The 13,420-nt window shown below is 41.8% G+C and overlaps 2 long non-coding RNA genes across 2 annotated transcripts; one reads left to right on the top strand and one right to left on the bottom strand.

Annotated features, from left to right (window-relative positions):
- Positions 1-8,800: 8,800 nt before the first annotated feature.
- On the bottom strand, positions 8,801-9,753 carry LOC109202870 (uncharacterized). Its single transcript, XR_002062844.2, has 3 exons — positions 9,696-9,753; positions 9,001-9,308; positions 8,801-8,863 (listed from the first exon to the last, which is right to left on the bottom strand). It is a non-coding gene; the product is annotated as an uncharacterized LOC109202870 (long non-coding RNA).
- Positions 9,754-9,984: 231 nt separating this feature from the next.
- LOC112847284 (uncharacterized) lies at positions 9,985-10,405 on the top strand. The gene is made up of 2 exons (XR_003220738.1): positions 9,985-10,159; positions 10,243-10,405. It is a non-coding gene; the product is annotated as an uncharacterized LOC112847284 (long non-coding RNA).
- Positions 10,406-13,420: the final 3,015 nt, after the last annotated feature.

The raw sequence follows: 13,420 nt of genomic DNA, 5'->3' as shown, positions 1-13,420 counted from the left end.
TAAAACAGTATTGTATATAGAAAGTACTATATACACAATTTAAAATATTTTTATGTTAAAATCCAAATATCACATCACATTTGAAAATGTGTTAAATCAGTTGGAGGCTGCGTGCCCCGATGGAAAGTTTTATTGCATTTTATCTGCGTTTGTTTAATCCAAAAAAGGAAAACTAAAGTTAGACTTACAAACGTTCCACCTCAGAGTGAGACGGTCGAACCAAAGCATCACAGAGAGTTCAGGTGCATCCTCACAAAGCAGCCAGTGTGGATAAAAAGACATTCTCTCTGACTCACTGTGTGACGCCCGAGCTGGGACGCCCATATTTATCAATAAAGCAATTAAAAATAGAGGTGGCCTTACTCTTTACCAATGAGAAAAACCACTTATCAATAAAGCAATTTCAGAAGGGCAGGCTCTCGCTTTGAACAATGAGAGAGTGGAGGAGGTAAGGTTTAACATGATCCCTGTGAAACATCTGTTTGGGGTTATGACACTCCACACTCGCTCAACCCCAACGACCCCGAGTGACTGGAAGTTATCACCGGCCTGACTTTCACCTACTGCACAGGTGTCGAACTCCAGGCCTCGAGAGCTGGTGTCCTGCAGGTTTTAGATGTGTCCTTGAGCCAACACAGCTGATTTAAATGGCTAAATTACCTCCTCAAGATGTCTTGCAGTTCTCCAGAGGCCTGGTAAAGAACTAATCATTTGAATCAGGTGTGCTGACCCAGGGTGAGATCTAAAACTTGCAGGACACCGGCCCTCGAGGCCTGGAGTTCGACACCCCTGACCTACTGGAAATATCTCCCTGACTGTAACCCCGGCCGCAATCACAAACTCCAAAGACCTGACAATAAAGTCATTTCAGAGAGGCAGGCTCAAAAAAAACCCATCAAGTTCACCAGGGAAGACACAAAGGATAACTGTTTGCCTTTCCTGGACTGCGCTGTGCACATTGAAGAGAATGGCAACCTCAACATTGAAGTTTACCGGAAGCCCACACACACGGACCAGTACCTCCTCTTTGACTCCCATCACCCTCTGGAACACAAACTTGGAGTAATTAGGACCCTACACCACCGGGCAGAACATGTTCCCTCTAAGCCTGAGGGAAAAAAGAAGGAACACACACATGTAAAGGAAGCACTGAAAACATGCGGTTATCCTAACTGGGCATTCATAAAGTCAGCAAAGAGGCACAGAAAAGAAGATCAGACACCAGCGAGGGAGGATAAGAAAGACAGACGCAACAACGTTGTCATCCCCTATGTAGCCGGTGTATCAGAGAAACTCAGAGAGTTTTCTCCAAGCACGACATCCCAGTGTACTTCAGACCCAGCAACACACTCAGACACAAACTGGTTCACCCGAAAGACAAAACTCCAAAACACAGACTGAACAACGTGGTGTATGCGGTACAGTGCAGCGAGGAATGCCCAGACCTCTACATTGGAGAGACCAAACAGCCACTTCACAAGCGTATGGCACAACATAGAAGAGCCACCTCCACAGGACAAGACTCAGCAGTCCACCTGCATCTTAAGGATAAAGGTCACTCTTTCGAGGATGCCAATGTTCACATATTGGACAGAGAGGACAGATGGTTTGAAAGAGGAGTGAAAGAAGCCATCTATGTCCACTGTGAGCGACCATCTTTGAACAGAGGCGGTGGTTTACGACACCAACTGTCTGCCATCTATAATCCAGTTTTGAGTTCCCTCCCCAGACGCCTTAACGCCCACTCACATCCTGGGCCATCTGACCTCAGGAATTCACATGACAAGGTGGGGCCAGGTTTCACAATGAGCTCACCCGAAACCCTGGCTGATTAGGTCCCACACCCGCTTTCACACCTTGGCGCATGTGATTAGAGGATCACCAGGGGGTCCTTTGTCCCTCCTTGGGGGGATACTCCCACTGGGTTTAAATCTGGGACTCTCGGCCATTTGACCTTAGAACTGAAGAAGCTTCTCGGATGAGAGGTGAAACGTCTTCAAGCAACTCAAAGAAGTCCAGACGCTTTTCTTTGCAAACTCCTTTGACTACGATGACCTGGATGACTGAGAACCTTCACAGACACTGGTGACTAAAAGAAATCTTTGATGGAAAAAGGGAAGAAAGTGTTCAAAGGTTATAAGTCACCACCGTTTACATTAAAAAAATGCCTAACAGGCCTGAGTGTGTATACAAAACTCACATGCCAACCTGTGATCTCATTTGCCATATCCTGGTAATATCTTAGAGCTATTTCCAGGGGCAAGGATGTTTATGTGAGATTCTGTTTTAAATCAGGCTGTGATCTTAAAGTCACTCTCATAGCACCAGTGTTGGGGAGTAACAGAATACATGTACCGCCATTATGTATTTAAAATACAAAATATGAGTAACTGTATTCTGTTAACTGTTACACAGTTACCGTTTAAAAAGGTGGTATTCAGAATACAGTTACTTTGTTGAAAAAAAGGGATTACACGGCGGTCTTTTCCTGTTTCATATGCCCTCTCTATTTTTGGTAATTCCACGCCGGTCGAAACCTGAACAAAACACACATTAAGAGGCTCTAATGCCTGGGTCTCAATCTCGCGGCCCATGTCACCTTTACTTGTGAAGAATTTTTCTTTTAAATTATTGTTCAAAAAATTATTTAATAGGAAGGCAATAGGCAGAGTGTTACAGGCACAGCCCTAAAGAATGTGGCCTCATGGGCAGTGTAGCCCAGCTGTAAGTAAGCTATTAAGACTCGACTGTACGCTGTGTTCATGTTTTCCTCAGAAACAATAAGTTCCGCGACCCTGAAAAGGATAAGCGGAAGCGAATGGATGGATGGACAATAAGTTCCGTTGGAGCAGCCTTTCAGCACCTCTCTCTGTCTCTCGCTAGCAAAGTTGACCCACACAACAAAGTAAAGCTAGTTTTCGGCTACCAGCCCGACACGGAACCCGACATATTAGCCAGAGGTCCCTTTACTATGGTTCAGAGCTGCGGACCTGTTTTATATACGCGCGGAATAGTTTCTATATGAGATCGCTGCAAAAAGAGCAGCCTTACCTAATGTCCACCTACTGTTACTCATTTTATATTAAGATTTAAAAATCTAGTTGGTATTGCTATGGCGAGTAACCTTCAGTAATAGTAATAAATCACACAGCAATAGTACATTCATGTAGTTGTAACAAGCATGAGAATATATTAAGTAATCCAAAGTATTCAGAATACGTTGCTCTCATTGAGTAACGTATTCTGAATACGTTACAAAATACATTTTGGGGCATGTATTCTGTAATCTGTACTGGAATACATTTTAAAAGTAACCTTCCCAACACTGCATAGCACTGATTTTAGAGTAATATACAACAACGGTAATGTCATTTACATTTCCAAACTGCCCTTTTTCTGGGGTTATGATGAAACTTAAGTTTTTCTTTTGTGTGATCGCACACTGAAGGAGGAAACCTTATTAAGCTTCACAGCAGAAGTTTAAATTCAGTTTCATCAATATATCACCCAGTTACAACATTTAACATTTTTGGATTTATTTATTATTACACCTTTTTTCAGTCCTGTTACGTCTATCACAAAGTGTGTACAGGCATATGGACTACTGTATCTTAACTATTAAGCTCACTGTTAAAGTGAATTGTTAAATGTTGTCATTTTTATGCTTACCATCTCTACATTGTTTTTAACTCTGTGATGAAAGGAATTCCCCCGGGGGGGCTGTAGTGTTTTATCACAAGCACATCCTTGTGAAGGTTTGTTTGATGTTTGGTAAGCTTCCTGCCCTTTGTATGGCTTCACTGTGTTATCCAGGGTGAACCATACATTGGGTGTGGGGGAGATTACCCTCTTTATGATCAGGATGTTGTTAGAAACAGTTGTGATCAGGAAGTCACGCACACAGACACACACACACACACACACACACATACACACACACATTCTTACTTGCATACACACACACACACACACACACACACATATACAAACAGTGCCTTGTCTTTGTAACCAAGGGGGGTTACGAGGAGAGGTACGTGTTGTAAACTATTGTTTATTGTGTGAACGTTTTCAATAAAAGGCAGCGAGAGGAGGCCGTCGTTGGGGTCATTTTGTGGTAGATACCGACGAGGCCTCCCTTTCAAGTAAATCGATCGATCGCTGACTGTCTTGTTTTCTTCATGATGAATAAGTCTCTAAACCAGCGGGGCTTGTGGAAACACAGACCCAACACTCACCCTTTTAATATATGATGTCTGTGTGAATTACTGACATAATATCAACATATCGAGGAGTTTATAACTTATCTGTTTTTCTTTTCTCAAAGAAAAGACAGAACACTTCAAAATATGTGAAGTTACAGCACAATTTCTCCAAATGTGTACTTTTTTTCAGTAAGGGTGCTTTTACAACATCAACTTAGGTAATAAAAATACAATCATGACACAGACAGGAAGGAAACTTTAACATTCAAGGTTTGGTTTGAGTCTTTCTTAGAGGTGTTAGGAGACCTGGGTCGTCGACCCAGAGTTTTGTGTGTGTTGGTTCTTTGATTTTCTGTGTTTCATTATGTTCTCTGTGTCCTAGTTTTGTAGTCTAGTTTGCTTATACTGCTAGTGTATTTATCAGGTACTGATGTTCAGTTCTTAGTTTTGTTACGGCCTCTTCCCATATTCTGGTGGCCTGTGTCCCATTTCCTGATTGCTCTGCGTATTAAAGCCCTGTGTTTTCTTTAGTCTGTGTTGTGATCTACCCTCATGTTTGTCCTCAGCTTTACACTGTGTGCCAGCCTGCCTATCAGTTTAGTTATTGTTTGCATTTTCAGTTTAGTTAGACTGGGTCTCAGCAATAAAGCTGTTTTTGGAATGGACTGTTCGCCTCCTGGAGTCTGCACATTGGGTCCTCCTCTCCTGCAGCACACACCTCATGACTGAAGATCGCGACCATATTATGGACCCAGCAGACCTCGTACTCCAGGAGCGACACCAGGCAGTGCTCTCCTAGCAGGAGGAAGAGCTCTGGTGGAAGCCATGGCTCACTCCCAATTACGGGTGCATTTTTCGTGGGACTCGTTTTGCTCTGGGAGGTCCCCAGAGATGCCATGCTGCTTCACCTGCTGCTTCGCCTGCACTTGTGCTACCTAAACTACAAGTATGAGATCTCTGTTTTACTTCGGACACGCACTCCTTGCTGGAGTCAGCCTTACTCCTCCCAGAGAAAGTGGCGCTCACGCTGTCGCCAAGCTGTCGCTGCTGAGCAACTCTCGGTGGTGAGTGATAATGACTGTTTTTCTCACTCTCCAGACATAAAAGATTATAAACTCACCTCAGAGACTTTTCGAATTTCATTTCTGGATGAAGAATTAGACTGGGAGAACGGTTTTTGTTACGCTCCCTCTGAGCTGGAAAAAGCCAGCCTCCCCCTGCACCTGAATCAGTTTCCCGGATGAAGGGGGGCCAAGTCCCTGCTCCAGTTTCCAGGCCAGCTGACGCACTGCTAGTCTCTGCACCCGTACCAGTTCCTCGGGTGGGGCAGCAGCTGCCCAGCCGTTGCCGGTGCCTGTTCTGGTTTCCTGGGTGAGGCCATCTAGGACACAGCCTACCTGCACCTGTAGCTACTCCTCAGGTGGGAGCGACTAGCCCTTTGATGTCCTCACCAAGAAAAAAGCAATGGAAAATTTTTTTGTTTGCATTTCTTCTTGACTTGGGTGAGTAATAACCACAATCAATGTTTTTTTTCAATAGACCCTGTAGTTTTTAAAATATTGATCTCTATCAAATGGTTGAGATGTCCGTTTATGGTAAAAGTATGAAATGTCATGCAAATACAAGTACATTAGATAATACAGTTGAAAAAAATCAAATAAAGGGCCAAATTATAATTAAATTAATAACAAAACCTATCCAGGGCATTGGATACAGTTTATTTCTAGGAGCATGCCAGTGAACATTCCGTTGATGGAATGAAAACAGCAAAGTTTTATATCAAACAACAAAATACATAGTTTTTTCATCTGCAAATGTGAAAAATGTGCTACAGCACAAAATACTCACATTCAGATCATGTCTGATTGAATGCTACTGTGCAAAATCAGTTTTGTTTTGTTTTTTAAAATAAAATAAAAACAGTGCAAATCAAGCACATCTGCTTGTGGTTTTGGTCGTTGGGATCTTAGGGTGTAGCATTTATTCTGTGGTCTTGGAGAGCTGGATCATGGTTGTCCAACTCTAGATGCTGGCTTGTTAACTTGGTTCAGACACAGCCAGGTGGAAACCTTTTAAGAGCAATCGGTTTCTGGTCCAGTAGGGCACAGTCCCTCTTGTAGATCAGGTATTCAAGTCAAGGATGTACCCGAAAAGTGGAATATGCCATCTCCTTAACTTGTAACTTATAACTTGTCTTATACAGGTGTAATAGCATATCAGAAAGTTTAATTCCTCCCATGTGCTAATTATATACAGGGATGAGTGATGGGCATGGAATTGTGATCTTTGCATTGGACTCTTTGCTCCACCGTTTGACCGATGAAAGAAGCATGAACCCACAGGCATTGTTTAGGAGGTTGACACATTTCTTGTCAAACCATTTCATTGCACTCAGACCTTCATCAGACCTGTAATCACAGGCTCCATGGCCCTCCTTCATCAGGTCTTTGTCTGCCATCAAGGGAGCTCGACCTGTGCAGTTTGGTCATACAGTACCAATGCACCTGAGACCCAAGGAGGTGTGCAAGTTCTCGACCAAGCAGAAACTTGTGAAGAGCTGAGGTACTTTTATGGGTTTGCATAGTGTTTTTTACAACTTTGGCCCCTTAGAGGTAGCTTCTGTTCCTTTTCAATGAAGGGAGCATTGAAGAATGTAGACCCCCCTTGATACAGCAGCAAGTTGTGGATCACGCCAGATGAACTTGGTTGGCAGAACAATTTAAAGCCCCACTCATCTGGTTTGTTGGCAATATATTGGTGGAGAGTGCCAGCCCTTGTGGCTTCATATGAAACCATGACCTGAAACACACTGTGGTTGAAGGTGGATGGTATCATGAGTATCATGCCACAGGACCATGTGATTTTTAGCCATATAATTGTTTAGCGTCCATATAGTACTTGTTCAACATGAAATTATAATTTTGAAAACTTAGTAATATTAATTTACCAGCTACTGTAATTTGGTTAAAAGGTAATCAGTTGTGATATTTGTGATTTCCACGTGTTATTCTTGATTTTTACAATATTTACTAATATTAACTCAGAAAGTTACAAAAATGACTTATTGAGGAAATTATTTCAGCATATTCTTGCTGTGCTAACACTTAATGTCAGGGTCCTGGGTCTGAGCGACCCAGGATCCCTGAGCAGTTATGGACTAATATCATTATATGTATTTTGTATGGGTGTCCCTGGTTCTCCCTGCTTGTATGTGTATGCGTGTGTATGAGCACTCGTTTATAGGGCTTTGGAGCGTGATGTCACTGGAGGTGGGCCACGCCCCCTTTCCGCCATGACAGTAGGCTAGACACAGGATACAGCTTCAGCTATGGTTCGTACGTGTTGTGTTATCAGTTGCAACGTTTGATCACACGATCGTGAAGGCAAGAAGCTGGATAATGGGCTCTCTTTTCATCGTTTTTCAACCTGGAGGCAACCTGAGGGATCCCATGTATCCGATATTACTAAACAAAGACGTCAGGCTTGCATTGCAGCGGTGAGACGAGCGGATCGAGTTCTGTGCAATCCCCAGCTTTTTGTTGGTTTGGTCTCTGCATCTTCTTTCCGGTGAGTTCTAAATTAATTCATATCACTATTAAAATGCTTTTAGTGTTATTTTCAATGCGCTGAGGTCATAGATAATGAGATAAAACATGCTAATGTGTGATGCTGCAGAACCACGTCATGTCATCATGTCGATTGAGTAGCTTATGATTTACCATTATTGCAGGCAAACCAGCATATGAAATGAATGTAACAAATCCAGACTGGGCACCAACACTGCTCATGGGCCTCTAAAAACATACTAAATTGCTCTCATTGTACACTAATCCGCACATAACTTCCAGATGAATCACACACCTGTCATGTGCACTAATTTTATCTTACAGGCTTTTATGCAGCTGCAGAGTCTGAAGGTGTGCCCCGTGCAGAAGTAATCGATGAAGATCTGACAGAAGAACAACAACAAAATTACAATGTCATAGCTGTGGACAGCAGTTGTGTTGGACAAGTGGAGGTTGAGGTACCACCTGTAAATGTGGACAGTGGTGATCGGACAGACAGCATCACAGAAGCTAAAGGGCAGACGAAGCATTGTGTGTGCAATGAACAGGGCAGAGCAGAAATAAACACAACACTGCTTGATAAGATTGTTAAGGTTTGCTGTGTTTTGGTGAATATGTGCCCCAGTGTGGTTGTCAAACCAGCGCCAAATGAAACTTGCTCTTGTTGAGTATTCATAAAGCTGTTGTGTTGCATGTGTAGTTCATTGTAAATAATTGTACTTTGTGTGAAGTAGTTTCAATAAAACAGAAAAGAATAGTATACATGTTTTTTTGTTTTTTTTATTCTTGATCTTATCACATGTACTTAGCAAGTACATAAAAATGAAATGCAAACTATTTACATGGCAACACACAGCTGGCATCAATCTTGAACCACAAAATGAAACATTACAGGCTATTTAGAGCAGCACATTGTTTGGAGAAGTATTTCCCAACAAGTTCAGGAAGACACACTTTAAGAAAGAAGTCTTGTGCTTGCTTTAAACGTGGTTCCCAGAAATCCACATCAGGGAAGATGCGTATGACAGAAGGTCTCTCTGTGTCCACACAACGAGGTCACAGTGCAGTTTCATTCAGTCGTTGTGAGTGCAGTACCTGAAACACACAAAAGCCACTTTTAATAAAAGGTCTGTAATGACCCAAGGCTAATATAGATGGGTTGGCTGTACGTGCAAATCAAAAACTGTAACAAGGAAGTTGTTTAGAAAGTTATCATGTTCAAACCGACTTACCTTTGTCTTAACGACAACGTACAGTTGTCGCAGCGTGGAGGCATAAAGATGGACAAATCTTGCACCCAGCCGTTCGTGAATTGGATGTGGGCCTCCAGGGATTTATAATTCTTAAACTGATTTGCTGTGTATGCGCTGACTCCACAGACAAGGTATGCAAAGATCGGGATAGGACAAAGGCGGTAGGTCGTCTGGGTTTCCACTCCGCTTCCTTATTTCATACGGGTCCACATTACCGATGCACGCAATTTTTTGAAAGTACCGTCTCTTGGCGTCTGGGTGCAATCGGTCGCGATACAGCCCTTTGTCTGTGGAGTCAGCGCATACACAGCAAACCAGTTTAAGAATTATGCTTATTATTATTAATAAGAACCTTCAGACTCTGCAGCTGCATAATAAAAGCCTGTAAGATAAAATTAGTGCACATGACAGGTGTGTGATTCATCTGGAAGTTATGTGCGGATTAGTGTACAATGAGAGCAATTTAGTATGTTTTTAGAGGCCCATGAGCAGTGTTCATATGCTGGTTTGCCTGCAATAATGCTAAATCATAAGCTACTCAGTCGACATGATGACATGACGTGGTTCTGCAGCATCACACATTAGCATGTTTTATCTCATTATCTATGACCTCAGCACATTGAAAATAACACTAAAAGCATTTTAATAGTGATGTGAATTAATTTAGAACTCACCGGAAAGAAGATGCAGAGACCAAACCAACAAAAAGCTGGGGATTGCACAGAACTCGATCCGCTCGTCTCACCGCTGCAATGCAAGCCTGACGTCTTTGTTTAGTAATATCGGATACATGGGATCCCTCACGTTGCCTCCAGGTTGAAAAACGATGAAAAGAGAGCCCATTATCCAGCTTCTTGCCTTCACGATCGTGTGATCAAACGTTGCAACTGATAACACAACACGTACGAACCATAGCTGAAGCTGTATCCTGTGTCTAGCCTACTGTCATGGCGGAAAGGGGGCGTGGCCCACCTCCAGTGACGTCAACTCCAAAGCCCTATAGGCGCCTTCTGGCCTGGTGGGTGTGGCCTGGCCACACCCAAAGCCACACACCTGCTCCTGATCAGGCCTCGTCGGGGAGCTACTTAAGAGAGTCTTGGAGCTCCCACCGACGCGGGATCATTCCATGAGACTCCACGTTAGTCTTCCTGTTGAGCCAAGTTAGTGTGTGTATGCCCGCGGTTATATGTATCCTGACGGCTGCTTCTATTGTATCCCCAGGAGAGGTGTGGAGAGCCAAACAGCAGCCAGCACGGGGAGTGCTGAGACACGGGAGCGGAGAGCACAAACACTGGGAGAAGACACGACACGGGAGTCTGGGGAAAGCACAGGGATTTATTGTTGTTGTTTCCATCACTGTAAATAAACGCACTGTCCGCACACAGAGCACCGCGCCTGGGTCCTCCTTCCTCACACCCACCGTGACACTTAATGTGATTTATCAATAGCAATGGATAAACAAAATGGGTCTAGTGGTCTGGCAAATAATCAGTTTTAATAACATTTGGGTTATGTTAGCATTAGGATCATAAAGGGCCAAATCAACCGTTTGGTTGACCACTTTAAAAAAAAAATTATTCAACATTCAATTTCACTTTTTTAATGCTGTCAAGTGACATACATCTGTTTAGTAAGTCCTCTAACACTATCATATATCAAAAAATTATATCTTCCTACCTTAGTTTAATCAAAATATGTTGGATGGTTTTTTGTTTCTGACTTCCTGGTTGGGAGAGGGATAAGAAGAGCCAACAGTTTCCATTCACAGTGCCTTCTGGTGGATTTTTTGGCATTACAGATGTAAACCAATTGGTAGAAAAGACTCAACAAGGTAGGTCAATTTCAGTGAAAGCCTCAGTTAGATATAGGTCCTGAAAATGTGCTCTACCAAATGGTTGACCGGAACGCTAAAGGGCTAGTGCCCAGCAGACTCCTGCACTCGTTTCTGATCTTGCTAGAGGCTCTGGTGAGACTCTCCAGCTGTTTTTTCTTATGTTCTGGAGGCTTGCGAGGAATAGCTCAGCTACCTGCTAATCCACCATCTAACCCACCATTACTACCATCTTTACAACAGTCAATACATCTTAAACTTCTATCCATAGCCTAGTCACCTGTTCAGTCACCTGTTCAGCCAGGGGTCTCTGCACCCGTTCACCCTGTGTTTGTCTCCCTTGGAGGGTCTGAGGGGCCCATTTTCTGCACAGTCGGCATCTGAACTTACTTCATCTGTGCCAGAGAAGTGGAGGAAGAACTCAACCTGGGTATCTATTGTCTTGTGTAGTCTGGGAGATGAGTGGATGATGGGGTGGGTGCAGTTTTCTCTGTGGTGGGACCGGGCAGGGCTGCTGAACTGGGCCCTGGTCCGGATGGGCCTGGGCTCTGAGGGTCTCTGGATGTCTGGAGCCTGGATCTCCTCCATACCTGCTTCATGCCCTGGAGGACGGGGCTGTGGCTCCCCACACCCTCTAGCAGATTGTTACATGAAGGAACCTTTTGAATATAAGCGCTCTCATGCTCACAGGTGTACAGACGGGTGCTCACACACACAAACTACACCCTTTTTGGCTCCTACCTCAAAGCACACTGTGTGCTGTCGATCTTACGTGCTGCACAGTAATATTCAATATTTAGTATTTACTGCTATATACACATAGATCATCGCGATGATGTTGTTTATTATATTGTTCTCTTTTTTTGCTTGTTTTCTCTTTTTTCTTTCTCAACAGGTGATCCAGGTGATTGATATATGTATTTTTGGTCTGTTTGTTTTGTTGTTTTTTGTTTTTTGCCCTTTATCACCGTTCCTCTTCCCCGCTGTTTTTCTTTCCCTCTTTCTCTCTCCCTTTTCTTTCCCCCAGTCATGTCTGTCCCATATTTAGCAAGTGAAAATAAAATAAAATAAACAATAAAAACAAAGGTCAATCAAATGGACCAATACTGCAAGGCCGGGATGGTCCATTAATTTGGACGGAATTTGTTACATTATGTTAATTTATTATTAAGTAACATAATGCATTACTTTTCTGAAAAGTTACAAATTATAGGGTTAGGGCCATGACTTGCATGAATAATTTTGTCAACACTTTACTTCACAGGCCAGTCAGTGATATACAGATCTGTGGTCTTCTTCATTTAACTGAAAGATTGCAGTACAGAGAATAAAGTGTTTAATAATACACCTCACTATTGTGTTCCATGTAAATTAATCAGTTCTACTATTTCTACTGTTTCTAACATCTTTAACACCACCTCTGTGCACTCTCCTGGTTTTGTTTTGTTTTTTCTGTGTTATTTGCATGATCCATATGCCTTTTTTTTAAACTATATTATGCATTTTGTTATATTTGGGAGCTAAATAAATATTACACCAAATCTTTAAAAAAAAACAAAAAAACAATCAATGCAGAAATCCTGGATTCTCCAAAGTTTTCGCCTGTTTACCAAGTTGGCCATAAAAAAGATAAGTATTGATTTGATTTGATTTGATTTTATTGATTAGCATGCAAATATCTCAGTGAATACAGAATACAGAATAAAGATTACCACAAAGCAAAAAATCATGAGACAAGGCTAATCAAAAGGTATTGGTTGAAGCATTTGCTTATTACGCCAACCCTTTTAACAAAAAATCTTTTACATGCAGCTCCTGTACACAAAGCTCGAAGCAAAGAATAAAACAAAGCAAAGCAAAAACAAACAAACAAACAAACAAAAACACTTTCCACCTTAGATAACTACATCAAAGCAAAACAATCAAGAGTTTCAGAATTGTTATTTTTGCTCTTTTCATTCTTGATTTATATATTTTTCTAATACTCTATTTTTAAACATGTTTTTAAACAAGGAAAATGAACTACACCTTTTTAAACCACTGTCATAACTATTCCACAGGTTAACTCCTCTAACAGAAACACATCTCTGCTTTATGTTTGTCCTTATCTTGTTCCCCTTAAGTCATATTGACTCTCTCTGACTTTAAACAGCTTCTGAGTACTGCGGCAAAGCAAGTTATTTTGTGCTTTATACATTATCTGTGCCATTTTATATTCAACTAAATCATAGAATTTTAGGGTATTCAGATTAATAAACAAAATGTTAGTTGGTTCTATGTAGTTTGATTGATTTATAATTCTTATAGCTCTTTTTTGTAACTTGAAAATAGGAAGAGTATTTGTTTTATATGCATTACCCCATATCTCCAGACAATAAGTCATATATGGAAGCAACAGAGAACAATAAAGTGTGTATAATGATTTCTTGTTCAGGACATGCTTTGTTTTGTAGAGAATAGCAATGGTTTTTGACATTTTTGTTTTCACATGGTTTATATGAGACTTTCAGCTCAGTTTATCATCAATTAGCACTCCAAGAAATTTATTTTCATACACTCTTTCAATTT

This window comes from Oreochromis niloticus, linkage group LG7, assembly GCF_001858045.2.
Source record: "Oreochromis niloticus isolate F11D_XX linkage group LG7, O_niloticus_UMD_NMBU, whole genome shotgun sequence".
Lineage (NCBI taxonomy): Eukaryota > Metazoa > Chordata > Actinopteri > Cichliformes > Cichlidae > Oreochromis > Oreochromis niloticus.
The sequence above is the reverse complement of the archived record's forward strand: the minus strand, read 5'-3'. Positions and strand labels throughout refer to the sequence as shown.